The following is a 15006-nucleotide window of genomic DNA, read 5'->3' on the forward strand; positions in this document are numbered from 1 at the left end:
CTTGTTTAGCGATTCTTAGCAGGGAAGGACAGGGAAAGTGTTCTTTCTTCTCGTTCAAGCGCCTAAGTTTCCACGAAGGTGGGGAGGTTGTTCCTGTGGCACCTCACTCACTGGCTCTTAAAGGACGCGCGTGCCGTCGATCTTCAACGTTGCCCAGAGTTTTTTCTAAACACCGCATGTCGCTGGTGGTCACCGTGGCTGAAAGCATAGTCATCGTATTTGTGGTGTCCATACTTAATCATCACGGCATCATATTTATGGATTTATACATATACAACATATTCGATTGCAGGAAGTCGATCCCGTGTAGCATGAAAGTTACTGAAACATTGAATTGTATATAGGACGAATTCTATTATATATGCATGTATCGCTTATAAAAATTCAGTAAAATGTCCAAAATATAGGATAACTGCGTAGCCTGGTGTACAGCAGTCGGTATCACGAACCCACTTCAAAGGATACTTTTTTGGCAACCACGTGCACATTCAACCTAATTTTCGCGTCTGTTAGGTCAAGACAGGCATGTGAAAACTGTGAGGACTAAGTGGCACGCGTGCTGTTCCTTGAAAGATATTTGATCACGAGGTTGTTCTGACACAGAACTTGAAGCTTTAGAGCTGTCGTGAAGTCCCGGTCACTCTAGTCGCGGAGTGCGAGCTGTTTATGCAGGTTTTGTCGCACTCAACACATCGGCGCAACTATTTGGGCCGTGTCCTCCTTTCCCAAACATTTCACCCCAAAGGGCCGAGCACCAGGCCGGGGGAAATCTTGTACCCGTTGAAAAGCCGGTGGGTACCCGGCGGCACCAGGGATCGAACTTGGCACCTCCCGAACACGAGACGGATGCTCTACCACAAGGCCACGCTTCGGTCTATTGAAGTCAAAGCGGAATAGTTAACACTAAATTATTCCGTGACCTCAAGTATAGTGCGTCGCTATATGTATAACCATAACATTGCTACGCGACTGCAAGCTGAGGAAACGTGAGCGTGACGTATGGTGATGACATGATTTCATAATTCTTGCAGGCCTCCTTCTTCTTCTTCTCCTCCTCCTCCGGTGCATGTGACACATACCCACAGCGAGGGACTGGCCAGAATTCATTGTATAGTGTCAGAATATGACTCGGAATGCAAGGGTCCTGCAGGGTTCGTTTCCTTTCACCTTCCCATCTGAAATGAAATAACCGAGCTACCAAAACGGCCTTGTCACGTGGTACGAGCTCAAAGCCCATGTACCCATGGATGACCACATTACCACCAATGCAAGAATCGAGCAGTCATGATGTAGATTTAGGCTGTATGATTGATAACTTATTAATTGGGGATAAGTGTTGCTAAAATAATTTAGGAAATTTTGAGGCGATAGGAATAGAAATCAATGAAAAAAGGGTTAAAATGTATAAAAATTAAAATACAAAAAGTATAATTCAGACAGATTAGCGCTAACACACAAATCTTCCGGTAGCAATATTATCATCATCATCATCATCATCAGCCTGACTATACCCACTGCGGGGCGAAGGCCTCTCACACATTTCTCCAATTAACCCGGTTCTGTGCTAGCTGCATCCACTTGACCCCTGCGAACTTCTTAATCTCATCCGCCCACCTAACTTTCTGCCGCCCCCTGCTACGCTTTCCTTCCCTTGGAATCCAGTTTGTTACCCTCAGCGACCATCGGCTATCCTCTGTTCGCACTACATGTCCTGCCCATGTCCATTTCTTCTTCATAATTTCCACTAGAAGGTCGGTAACTTGAGTTGAATGTCGGTAACCTCTCATGATAAGCTCCGCAATATTATAGTTGTGAAGTAACTCACACACCGATTTTAGGGCATACTCTTTGACCGTTGCACCAAAGGAGAGGATGACAGGAATTTTAAATGGCAGTCCTAGGCGAGCAAGAGGTATTTCTTACATAATTTCTTCTCTGAGTAGCATACCTGCGGCAGAAGAGGATATAATGTTCAATTGTTTCCATGTCATCATTTGACGCACAAAGACTCGACGGCGTGAATCCACAACGACATAAATAAAGACTGAGGCAAGGAATTCTACAACGCATGAGCGTCATGGAGACCTCATATTGCCTCGAGTTACAGTATCGGACATTCCAATAGAATTCTAAATGCTTGAAGTCCGTAGTCGCAAGGAGTGGCTCATGGCTCAAGGAGTGTAACATTTGAAACCGTTCAAAACGAGATATATTTGGCAAAATAATATTGGGTACAACATCGACAACAGGCTCATTGAGTGCTGAATTTGCTAAATAATCCGCCATTATATTAGAACCGATGCCGAAGCAGTGCCCCGGAACCCACTGAAAACGCACTTCCTGTAAAAGTAAGGACTTCCTCCCGTGCCACAGCCCGCTTCTTCGTCTTCCTCGTTCTTATCGGAGCAGAGAGAATGCACCGCGAAAAATCTCTTGCGCAGCCCTATACAAACATTCACAACACTAGCCATTATTTTCAGTGAACATTTGAGCTGCATAGCTTTATTTAGGCCGTTACTCAGCCAGACAAAGGGTAAAGGCGGAAAACGTATTTCTGATTAATGTACCGCTGCAGTTAGTCTCTCAGCGAGTAATGTCGGCTGTTTGACTGTGACCTTGCAGTTAGCCCCCATGAGACGAGCCCTCAAGTCGCTTTCTTTTCTTGCTATGAGTGTATATATAGTGTCCGCAGCTCCTCCTTTTCTTGTTATCAGCTGGTGAATTGTTCTAGCTGGATGTCAGCGCATGTTAAAGATCCCCAGGTGGTCGAAATTACTCCGTAGCCCTCCACTACGGCTCCTCTTTGGAGGGGAGGTGGTGAAGTGTGGCAGTTCCTGACCCTACGGGGCTGCGACGGTAGGTCAACGCCGCTTGCTGCGGGGGCTAGCCAGCCACTGATTTTTATATGTTGTAGGCCATCATTGCACCCGCCACCGCTTCGGTGGTGGTGGACGACGGCTGCTGTTACGGCGCGCGTCTCTCTCCCTCTTCTTTTCTTTCTTGTGTAATTCTCTTCTTTCGCACGTTAAAGAACTCCTGGTGGTCGAAATTACGCCGTAGCCCTCCACTACGGCTCCTCTTTCTCTCTTTCCACTTTCACTCCCACCTTCCTCCCTTCTCTTACGGCGCGGTTGCGGTGTTCACAGTAAACAAGTGAGACAGGTACCGCGCCTTTCCCTTCCTATAAATAAATAAATCAGTGAAAAAATCTTCTGTCCGCACGAGGCAGCGGAGGTGGCTCAGCTACAGAGCCAGTAGCAGACCCGTGCATTTTTTTTTCTTTCTTCCTACAACTACAACAACTCCTCCTCTTTCTCTCTCCACTTTCAGTCCCACCTTCCTCCTTTCTCTTACGGCGCGGTTCAGGTGTCCACAGAAAACAAGTGAGACAGTTACCGCGCCTTTCCCTTCCTATAAATCAATCAGTTTTCAATCAGTTCTGGCTGGTTCGTACTATTTAGAGGCTCTGCATGTTTTTCAGATCATGTGTATATGTTAAAATACATCTTTAGATGACAGCTCAGAAAATGAAGTTATTTATTCGTCACCTCTCTAACGCAGAAAGTTAACGCGTGCCAAGTGCACGGAATTTGTGCAAATCCCCTGTGTGGTGATGAAAAAAGTAAGGAATTATGTGCGCCAATATATGCTGGGAAAAGAGGACTGGATATATATATATATATATATATATATATATATATATATATATATATATATATATATATATATATTTTATCTTAGCTATACAAAAGCCATAGAGACAGGTCGCAGTGAGAGACGGACAAGCTCACTGAGATCTGTCTCTCCCGCGCAGTGTACGTATCTCACTACTAGCCCCGAGTTCCAGTCCAGTGTTCTGTTCCATCCCCTTCTCATCCTCCTACCCCTTTCGTCCCAAGACTACTTTGTTGGTGCGAAGTTATCCCTCAATGCGCCTCACGCTCTGTAGTACTACTACGTTGAATAGTCGCGCAAGCAGCTGTTCGGCTAAACCTGTGGATTGCACGTCCTCGCGTTCCGTTTTCCACTATGTGCTCTATTCGTGGCACAAATGCCTGTATCAACCTTTGTTTTGAGAAAAACTACGATTGCGATAATTTTGCGGAATATTGTCGTGAATCATATATGTTACGTCCGATGCAGTAAGGATATTTTTGTGAAAATATAAAATTGTTCATAAACGGCTCTAACTTACCGAGAATTACGTTTTGGATTACCGAACGGCAATTTCATGGCAAAACCAGATCCAGACAGACCGGATCTAAATAAATTTTGACTGTAGCGGTGGGCGCCCACCTAGAACTGTGGTATTTGCTAGAAAGCTTTCGCAACGCCAGACCTTTGCTATTGGTTTCTTCCTCCTTTTAAGTAGAGAATTTCGCCTTTTTTCTTGGCAGTCAGTGTACTGTATAGTGATCTCCAGTACGCTTTCACTGTGGCTACCACATGATGTCGATCGAATGAGCGCAGCAGCCAACTGTTGCGCCTACCATACAATGTAATACCACTATTTTGATTATAATCAGTAAGTAATAAGGAAGGGGTAGTAATCTTAACTAGCAAAAATATGTAAAATGATTCGAGCGCAGTGAATTTATTTCCTGCTAATGAAATTATGAAACACCATAAAGTGGCAGTTACCCCTAACAGCATGGTGTATCATATCTGATACACGACTAAGTACCCTTGTCACAATTTAGTCTGAAGAAGTATTGCGCAGATCGTGTAAAAAGACAAAATAAATCGTAATAATATTCTGATAATTTTTTTGAAGCGCTGCTTCCAGTCAGAAGGAGGAAAGCGTTACCACCACGGATCGAATTTCTGCAAGGAGTAAAAAAAATGCTACCTCTTTGCACATTTGCAGTTAAAATAACTAAACAATTAATTCTGAATATTCGGTTACCGCGCACATAGATCCGAAACAGTACACACTGTGGTACTAAATAAGCAAAATTTATTTTTTTGTTGTACAGAACAATTTAGCACAAAGGCACTTCAGGCAATATAGCACTACAGCTGTACCATATATCATATATGATACATTATGCGGTAAGGTGTTAAAGCACTTCGTAAATTTCGTGCGTTTCTTTCCGTGGTAATTCGCCCTGGCTCACGCGCCGGATATCGAAGGAAAAACAGGCTAAAGTAGGACATGAAAAATGCGGCATGGAACTTGGGGAAACGGAATGCAGATCAGGAGGCATTTCGGCTCCTAGACGATTCCTGTCCCTAACACTGTTCCCGCAATATGGAGAAGCCCGAGATTTTTTGGCGGAGAGACCTAGCTGCTCTCGTGTCACGCGACACGGACGGTGTCGAGGAGGTGCTGTTTGATGTCATTTACTCATAAGAGGGCGTTTATTTACAGTTTGCCTCTGACTGACTGAAAAACTTTATTGAGAAGTAAGGGAAGAAGATTCACACTGTTTACGAACGAAACTCTAATCATCAGATCAGAAAAAAAAAAGAAAAAAAAGCTTCCTCGCCAAGTGATCCGCGCAGCCATCCGCGCTCGAGGCTATAGCTATATCTCGAGCCCTCGTGAAAAGCACGTGCCTTGTACGCTGTGGTCTGCTTAATCTTTCTGGCAATTCGAAGCTTTTGCTTTCGTCACCGGTGCACATTAGCGCATTTCGAAATCGCGTGGAGTACGGGCACGTGAGCTGGAAGGGCATCCCTCAAGGCTTTCCGCGATTCGGGGTCGTGCTTGACGTTATCCGACGCACGGATCGTGGCGGCCCGCGAGCGGCTGATAAAGGGTGGCCTCGCGCCAACGAGGCGCCGCTGTGCACTCGACGAGTCTTACTGCAGAACAACAAACAGAGCAGAGAAATGCCTTATCTGCTGATTCTGCTGTACGCGCTGCGTTACGAGAATCGGTTCGTGCTATTTCGAGACCCGCGCGGCGCTGTTGAGGGTGTGCGTGCGTGAGATCTCGGGGAACACGCTTGCGCGTGTAATCTGCGAAACACTCTTGTGCGTGCGTGAGCACGCCTTTGATGCCGCGTGACACGATAACGACAATACTTTGATTTGCTTAGTATGGACGGTGGAGCGGGAGAGGAAGGGAGAGAGAGAGCGCGCCTGATTGTAGACCCCGTTGCGCCTGCTTTTCCGCGTCAGCCTCTCGAAAGCCATCCATCACAGCTCTTGGGGAGATCTCTTTTGCCGGTGCCAGGCGAAAACAAGCCGACTTATCTGCATAAACAGTGAATCAGCAAAAATCTTGACATTGGCAGTGACCCGACTGAGCAACCACCGCTCAGGAGAATGCGGGCGAGAGTAACTCAGGGTCGCGTTTCCTCATGTAGTGGAGCTTCGCTCTTTTTCTGAACCGGTAACTAGCAGCGCTTACTATATGTATATGTATATGTATATGTATATGTATATGTATATGTATATGTATATGTATATGTATATGTATATGTATATGTATATGTATATGTATATGTATATGTATATGTATATGTATATGTATATATGTATATTCTATTGAAGTGTAGGGTCCATTGCGGGTCTGTAGCTTCGTCGCATCGAAGGAGGGAAATTTCGTTTACCAAGAGATACTGCCGAAACATAGTTTGAACTGAACATGGGCACGCGACACCGGAAACGACGTCCCGGTAAGCAACCGTATGGAGGTCGTCGCTCTCTCGTGTGCCCTCTTCGAGCCAAAAAACGACCGTTCTTCCCAGCATTCTGAGGACACTCGTTCAGTCGAAACGCACTCGACATACCCTAGCTATATCGGCTCGGGTTTTGTCGGAAGTGTTGGGAACGTGGTAAGAAAAATTGAGCTTGTTGTTTAGACGGTGTCCCTTCCCGTACTGCGGGGGTCAGGTGTCCGCCGAGAAGTGTGACAATTACTGCGCCGTTCATTTCTCTATAAACAAATTTACAATTTAGGTGTAGGTTTTTAGCGTACCTTAGTTTCAACTCGGGTTTTGTCGGAAATGTTGGGAACGTGACAATAATGTAAATTGATTTCTATGAAAAGGAAGACTCGCATCTTTCACACATCCTTGTGGACACTTGAACCGCGCTGTAAGGCAAGGGAGGAAGGTGGTATTGAAAGAAGAGAGAGCTACAGAGAGAGAAATGGTTAGATAGAAATATTTTAGTGAAAGTAGAAGAGAAATGGGTGCCGTAGTGGAGGGGATATTTAACGTGCACTGACATCGCACAGCACACGGACTCCTTTGCGTTTCGCCTCCATCGAAACTCGGCCGCCGCGGTTGAGTTCCAACCCGGGTACTCGGTTGCAGTAGCCGAGCGTCTTAAACTGAGCCACCGCGCGGGGTGCCGTGAATCTGATGTTGGTTGGTAAAATGGGCGCGCGCGAAATCCGCGAAGCATGGCTACGCGACAATATAATATGCACTATCTTGCGACGCTATCAGTGACGCTATCTTGCGAGGGAGCGCTGGCCACCGTTTACTGTATTAGCTCTTTCGAACTACGAACATTATTCACTTCAAGATTTGTGAGCTTTGTTTCATTGCAGTAAATGTGGAGCTCATACCACCTAAATGAACCTTTCGCATCCCGCTTTAATCTGTAAACAGAGATTCGCCTCGTCTTAGTTGTTTTTGCAAATAGTTCCTGTGCGCATTCGTGGCATTTGTCGCAGTGTGGCCTGCCGCGGGGTCTAAATCATATAGAATTTAGCTATCCTAAAACTCTGCCGCAACATTATCCCCGCGCGCCCGATGGCACCTGACGCGCTAGTTTACTAGTCCGCCCGGTGACCGGTAAAGTTCGCGCACGCAGCCGTTCAACGTATTGTACCGTCGCGAAATGCTTCTGGCATATCCGGATTTGTGCATACATTTTTGAAGGTTGTCTCAAGCATGCTCCCGCAGAAAGCTCATCACTATCGCATGCACTGGCAATGGCGCTGTCTTTGCCTTTCGAGACCGGCTTTATCTGCAAGGTGCCGATGACATTATTGCAACAGCTTCGTCCGCTGGAAGCGAAGTCGTGGCAGGGTACCTCGAGTCACACTTGAACGGCTCTACTGTCATAGTTGTAGAGAAAATTGCTCAGTTATAAGTGACTTTACCGTGGCATACGGCATATTTAGTGCCGGGAATTTCGACCCGAAAAATGGCGCTAAACGGCCGTTTATCTGCATGGACGCAGTACTAACTTACTGAAACCCCCTCTGTAATTACTTTATATTTATTCTCTCTCTCTCTATCTCTCTCTCTCTCTCTGCTATTAACGCGATAGTGTTAAAGGCCCCGTGCACCTGAAACTCTTCTCGCTCACAACGCGTTGGCGTTGTGAGCGAAAAGTCACGAGCACTGGCCGTTGCTTCCAAGCGGTAGCTGACATCGCCACGCACTGACTGAACGTTGCCTGACGTTACATTTGGCAGGAGCTGCCAAATCGGGTCTCTCCTTTCATATGGAAGGGTGATATCACAATCACCCTGTCAAAACCCTTGCATATTCACGTTATCCCTAGGCCACGCAGGCACGTTCATACGGCTCGATTAAAGCGGGGCTTTATATGCTGGCTGGTACCTTACGCTATCGCGTCATACCCTTAAAGGATGAGCTTAAGTGTCCCTCAATGTGCACGTTCTGTAAAGGGGCTGGCCAGCACTACACCTTCATTATGGGTGGCACCACCACATGCGTTGTGCGAAGGCAGACGCCTCGGGACTGGCGGTGCTCGTCCGCTTTCCCTTTCGTCATTGAGAGAAAACATAAAGCACGAAGAGCTATATAGACCACAATCTTAGAAAGTCTCGCGGTCAGAACTGTTGATTTTTGTGCGCGCGAAAGAAGCGTTATCGTCGCAGTCGCCGTTTGGCGCCACAAAAGACAGACGGACGGTCGCGTCGAATCCGTTACGGTTATTTTGGTTGAGCCCGCGCGTTCCGTGACGCAACCGGGGCGTTGCAAAACGGCGTCGCGGGACTCCAAGCGCCTCCGTGGCCTTGTCCCGCGTGCGTTCGTTTCTGTGAGAAGAGAACAAAAAGAAAAACGTGAAGAATACGGGCGACAGCACGCGCCCCCGCCGCGTTTAGAAATGGTCCGTCTCCCCCTTCGTGACTCGATTGCTGCTCTGGGGCGCAAGGCACGGGGACGCTGGGCCACGGTGTCGTGGACTAGCAGGGCGGCGTGCTCGACGCTGGAGGCGTCTCGTCTGCAACGGCGACGCTGCGGATGTTTGGACCGAATGCGAGTCTATTTTTGCTAATATGCCGCTCGAGCGTGTGAAAAGTGGAGGCACGACGGGCGCGCGCAAACATGCGCAGCGTGAGAAACTTGCGGGAATTCTCGTGATGACAGTCTCGACGCTGAGAGGTCGCCTCCGGATGAAGTTTGCGTGGTTACCACGTTCGCGCCACCACCGAACCCGCCGCAGGCAGCCGTATACGTTAGCCCCGCAGTTAGGGATGCTGGCTGGAAGTGGATTTTCCGCCTGGCATCTCGACAAGAGCACCTGGTTTTGTCTTGGCCTTGCTTCTGCGAAAACCAGGCAAAAACGATTGTCCTTTCGCCATAATCTTTGTTGGCATTTATCTGCTGAACTTAATGCACTGTGCCGCGGGAAGACGAGAAACATCCTAGCCTTCTGGTATTCTAGTTCACTCTACTTCTGGTATTCGATGTGAGTCCTTGAAAAAGCGGTGACTTCTGTAGCTAAATCACTTAAAGTTCCATTTCATCAGTAGGTATAGCCTTTGTCAGAAGCTTAGAGCACAAGGAATTGTGTTGTTGTGTGGCAGTCCTAAACTCCAGGATGAGAACGATGGTTTTTCTTACCTCATGCAGTGCACACGGAGAACTTGCTGTGCACAGCCAACCGCATGGTTCCTAAGGGAATGTGCCTCTAGGGCTCTGTATAGTTCCAGCTAAGGCTGCACATGCAAGTGACAAGAAGCATGCGTCTTACGGTGCTCCTGTGCCGTTCATCGCCTGTGGCGAACGTTAGTAAAAGGTCGTCCGATAATGGTTGTGGTGGTGGTGAAAACTTTTATTGTCCTGAAGAGGCGACACCGGAGCTCCGGCACCGCTCGCAGGCGTCCAGGGAGCCCGATGTCACCCCAAGAGGCAGGGGCTAGTAGACAAAGCGGTTGTAGCTGGCTCACTTACCTCCAAATTTTCAGCCGCTAAGTAAAAGTCGTTTAATTCAATCTTTATTTGTTGTGATTACAGTGAGAATCATGACATTGTAAAGTTCGATTCAGCTGCACATGATGAAAAGTACACTGTTTCGTATTGTACTTGCCCCCCCCCCCCCCTCGAAAAAAGAAAAACAATCACAAGGGACTTTAGCGACTAAAGTAGTGAAAGGCGAAAGCCTGTTAAGTCTCATCTTGTCTAGCGTTCCTGCCATCTGCACTCCCACACTTGAACGCGCGCCAAGGAACACCAGGCGACAGGAGTGACGATTGATTTATTGATTTATAGGAAGGGAAAGACGCGGTAACTGTCTCACTTGTTTTCTGTGGTCGCCTCAACCGCGCCGTAAGGGAAAGGAGTAAGGTGGGAGTGAAAGTGGAAAGAGAAAGAGGAACCGTAGTGGAGGGCTACGGAGTAATTTCGACCACCTGGGGATCTTTAACGTGCGCTGACATCGCACAGCACACGGACGCCTCTTCGTTTCGCCTCCATCGAAACGCAGCCGCCGAGGTCGGGTTCGAACCCGGGTACTCCGGCACAGTAGTCGGGCGTCTTACCGCTGCACCACCCTGGCGGGGCCGACAGGAGTGATGGCGTACCATCCAAACGCACCCTTGTCGGAGAAATTGTGACAGATACTGCGCCTTTCCTCCAGAAGTCTCATCTTGTCTAGCGTTCGTGCCATCTGCAATCCCACACTTGAACGCGCGCCAAGGAACGCCACGTGACAGCCGCCGCAAAAGCGGGATACACTTTGTCCACGGCAGTATGAGCCATTAAAGGCTTTCACCTTAAAAGGGCGGCTGCGTTTCGATGGAGGCGAAACGGTGAGGCGTTCGTGTGCTGTGCGATGTCAGTGCACGTTAAAGATCGAATATATCAAAATTGCAGTTGAGACACTGACCCCGCGTGCCGATATCTCGTCTGGGCTCCTAGCCACCAGGGTCTTGCAGAGAACGAGGCAGCTGACGCAGCCGCCCGCGCGTTTTCTCTCCAGGCAGTTTCCGATCGGGACTCGAATCGGCTGAGGACATCGATTCCAATCCGGCCTACACATTGAAAGACATTGTAATTTTTTATCAAAACTCGTATCGCAAATACCTTAACATCTGCAAAGGGTTGGGATAATCGAACGAGAGGCTGCTCCTGCGCCTCTTCACCAACACGATGCTGTGCCCGGCAGCTCCCAATTCACTGGGGGAGGGGGAGGGGGGGGGGAAGGGTGGCTGTTTCTGGTCCTACGGGCCCTACCGCGAACTGGGACTCAGCGGATTTTTCCCCGACAGCCCTCCTCCACAGCCTGGTGAGCGGCCACATGAAATTGCAGAGTATGTCACCCGTCAGGCCTTGGCCGCTAATCGCGGTCACCATCGCCTCGTCGCTCATTGCCTTCCGAATCCCTATATGCCACTGCACGACATAGGTCATCATCCAGCCCCCGTCGGGAAAACTAGCTCCGGCGACCTTGAAGGCGAGGCCGCCGAACACCGAGTGGCCGAAAAGCTTCCGTCTCCGCCCTGATCGTATCACCCCAACAACCGCCGTATCACCGATCAGCATTCATCATCACACCGAGGGAATCACTCCGAAGCGGACCGCCGCAACCCCGAACGTCTCTTGCCTCCGCACCGACTGAATGGCACTGAAGCTGACCGCCACATCGCCGAACATCTCCTGTCTCCGCACCAGCTGAATCCCTCCTAAGCCGATCACTGCATCGCCGAACAGCTCCCTCCGCTGCACCGAGTAAACCACTTTAACCGCAATTCGACATCGGCGGACTCTACAAACGACCGGATCTCCTCGACATCCCTGTTCTCATCGACGCGCAGGAAGTCAGCGCGTTAGTCGACACCGGGGCGGATTAATCTATTCATAGCGGACGACTGGCGATGGCTCTGAAAGAGGTGACAACGCCCTGGGATGGTCCCACATATGTACGGCTGGAGGTCACATTGTCGCACCCCGCGGTATGTGTACGGCCCGAGTTACGGTGCGTGACTGCACGTTCGTTGTCACTTTTCTCGTTCTGCGCGAATGCTCTCGCGATGTTGTCCTGAGCATCGACTTTCTCCGGGAGCACGGTGCCAAAATTAATCTGCCGAGTCGTTTGATAACGTTTTCCACCGAGATGGCGACAGAAAAGCCTGAGCTCAGGGAGTTTCGATCCGCACTGCAAATTGCCGATGATAACGCCACAGTGCCCCAACGCGCCAGTATCCTCGCGAGAGTTACCTACGACAATTTCTACAGCGGGGACTGAGAATTGTCGAGCCTAATGTATCTCTTCTGCTTGCCCTAGGTGTTTCTGTACCACGTGGTCTTGGTATCTTTCACGGTGATCAGACAGAAGTGCTCATAACAAATTTCAGCAATGAACATCGCCATCTGTTCCGTGGAACAGCCATAGCGTACGTAGACGCCAGCTCAGAAAGTTGCTGAATGCTTTACTCGCGAGACAACCACCCACGTCTAAAGTACAAGAAGATGCTGTCAAGGGCGCGGACGTAAATCCATATCTTCTGCACGCTGAAAAGAGGGAGCTGCAGGACCTCTTGCTTGAATTTGATGCTTGTTTCACGTCGTCCTCTGAAGTGCGGCAAACATCCATTGTGAGGATTATTACGCATGCAGGCGCTCGTCCCATCCATCAGCAGCCCTATCGTGTGTCTCCTCGCTAGCGAGACGCTATCCAGAAGCAAGTCCGAGAGATTCTCGTCGATGACGTCATCCAATCATCAAGCAGTCCATGGTCGTCTCCTGTCGTCCTCGTCAAGAAAAAAGATGAAGTGCACACTGCGCTTCTGCGTCGACTACACAAAGCTAAGTAACGTGACGAAGAAAGACGTTCATCCACTACCACGCATAGACAACTCCATGGACAGGCCTCGACACGCTAAGTACTTTTCTTCAATCGATCTCAGAAGTGGCTATTGGCAGATTGAAGTTGATGAAAAGGACCGGGAGAAAACTGACTTCATCAAACTAGATGAGCTTTACGAATTTCGCGTCCCCCCCTTCGGGCTGTGCTGCGCTCCTGCAACCTTCCAGATGATGATGGACACGGTGCTCACTGGTCTAAAGTGGCAGGCATGTCTAGTTCACTGGGACGATGTGATCATCTTTTCGGCAACTTTCAAAGAACATCTGCGCCGTCTCATAGCTGTCCTCGACGGCGTTCGGTCCGCGAACCTGTCCCTCAAACCTGAAAAGTGCCACTTCGGTTTCACTAAATTGAAGTTTCTCGGCCACGTCGTGTGTGCTGGAGGCATCCGGGCTGACCCTGAGAAACCAGCGGATGTTGCGGCATTTCCAGCTCCCAGAGACAAGAAAGCAGTCCGGCGATTTCTGGGTTTCTGTTCCTACTACCGTCGCTTCAACAAAACCTTCGCTCAGCTCGCTAGCCCTCTCACTTTCTTAACGCAGGATGACGCAGCATTTTCCTGGGGCAGCGAACAGCAGACAGCTTTCGACGAGCTACAGCGCCGTCTCCAAGCTCCGACGATGCTAACACACAGGTGAACATAGATGCATGCAACGTCGGCCTTGGTGCTGTCCTCGTTCAACGACAAGACGGCGTCGACAGGGTAATCGCCTGCGCCAGCCGCGCCCTTTCGTGCGCTAAGTCGAACTGCTCTACCTGAGAAAAGAAAAGTTTGGCGTTAGTGTAGGCCGCCGCTAAGTTTCGACAGTGCCTGTATGGAAGAGCATTTCGTGTCGTCACCGATCATCACTCCTTGTGTTGGCTGAAGAATTTAAAAGACCCTTGCGGCCGCTTAGCTTGTTGGGCATTACGATTGCAAGAATTCGATTTCGCCATCACTTACAAGTCCGTTCGGAAGCACACAGACGCTGATAGCCTGTTAGGCGCTCCCGTCGAATCCCCTCTGCAAAACATCGCGAACAATCATAGCTTCCTCGGAGCAGTTAGCACGTCCGACCTCATATCCAGACAGCGTGCCGACCCCGAGCTGCGACTGCTTATAGATCATCTCGAAGGGGAGCACCCGGTTATGCCCCAACACCTGGCTCGCGGACTTTCGTCCTTCTGTCTCCGGAGTGGTATCTTTTACAAAACGAATTCTGCGTCTAGTGCGAAAACTTACTTGCTCGTCGTACCATCCGATCTACGAGATAAGTCCTTCTTGCATGTCATGACGAACCGACGTCCGGCCATCTTGGTTACACGCGCACTCTCTCTTGAGTCCGCCAAAATTATTACTGGTCACATCTTTCGTCCAACGTCAAACATTGCGTACGAACGTGCCGGCAATGCCAGCGGCGTAAGAAACCTGCGCTTCCACCTCCCGGCAGGCTTCAGCCAATCGAACCCCCATAAATACCATTCAGCAAAGTGGGCATAGACCTTCTTGGGCCCTTTTCTCTGCAATCGACCGGCCACAAGTGGATCGTATAGTTGCCACGGACTACTTGACTCGCTTCGCCGAGACGAAGGCCCTTGCGCGCGGTACTGCTGCCGAAGTAGCCGAGTTATTTATGCGCGACATCATTTTTCGACCTGGCGCCCCGTCGACCATCGTCGCTGATTAGGGAGAGGCATTCACCGCTAAGCTCTTACGGGATATTCTTACACTTAGCCATACTGAACATCGGAGAACTCAACAGAATAGTTAAGCGGGCGATTTGGTGATACATCATCCAAAAAACAGCGCGAACAGACGGGGAAGAAAGGAAGGAATCACAGGAACAAGCCCTGACTCTCAACTAAAGTTTAATCACAGGAAACACGTTTATATAAAGAACAGAAACAATGAAACACCAAAACCAGAAGGCACGTGTTACTAAGTGATATCCAGATATGCAACCTCACAGTCACGCAGGAGCAGGGAAGGTTTGCTGAAGC

At 49.2% G+C, this 15006-nt stretch overlaps 1 protein-coding gene across 2 annotated transcripts in view; it reads left to right on the forward strand.

The window, feature by feature from the left end:
- LOC146198406 (histone deacetylase 4-like) overlaps positions 1 to 15006 on the forward strand; it is a 334009-nt gene that overhangs the window by 65589 nt on the left and 253414 nt on the right. The window lies entirely within an intron of this gene.

Source organism: Amblyomma maculatum, chromosome 2, assembly GCF_055883805.1.
Source record: "Amblyomma maculatum isolate TAMU_Amacu chromosome 2, ASM5588380v1, whole genome shotgun sequence".
Classification (NCBI taxonomy): Eukaryota; Metazoa; Arthropoda; class Arachnida; order Ixodida; family Ixodidae; genus Amblyomma; species Amblyomma maculatum.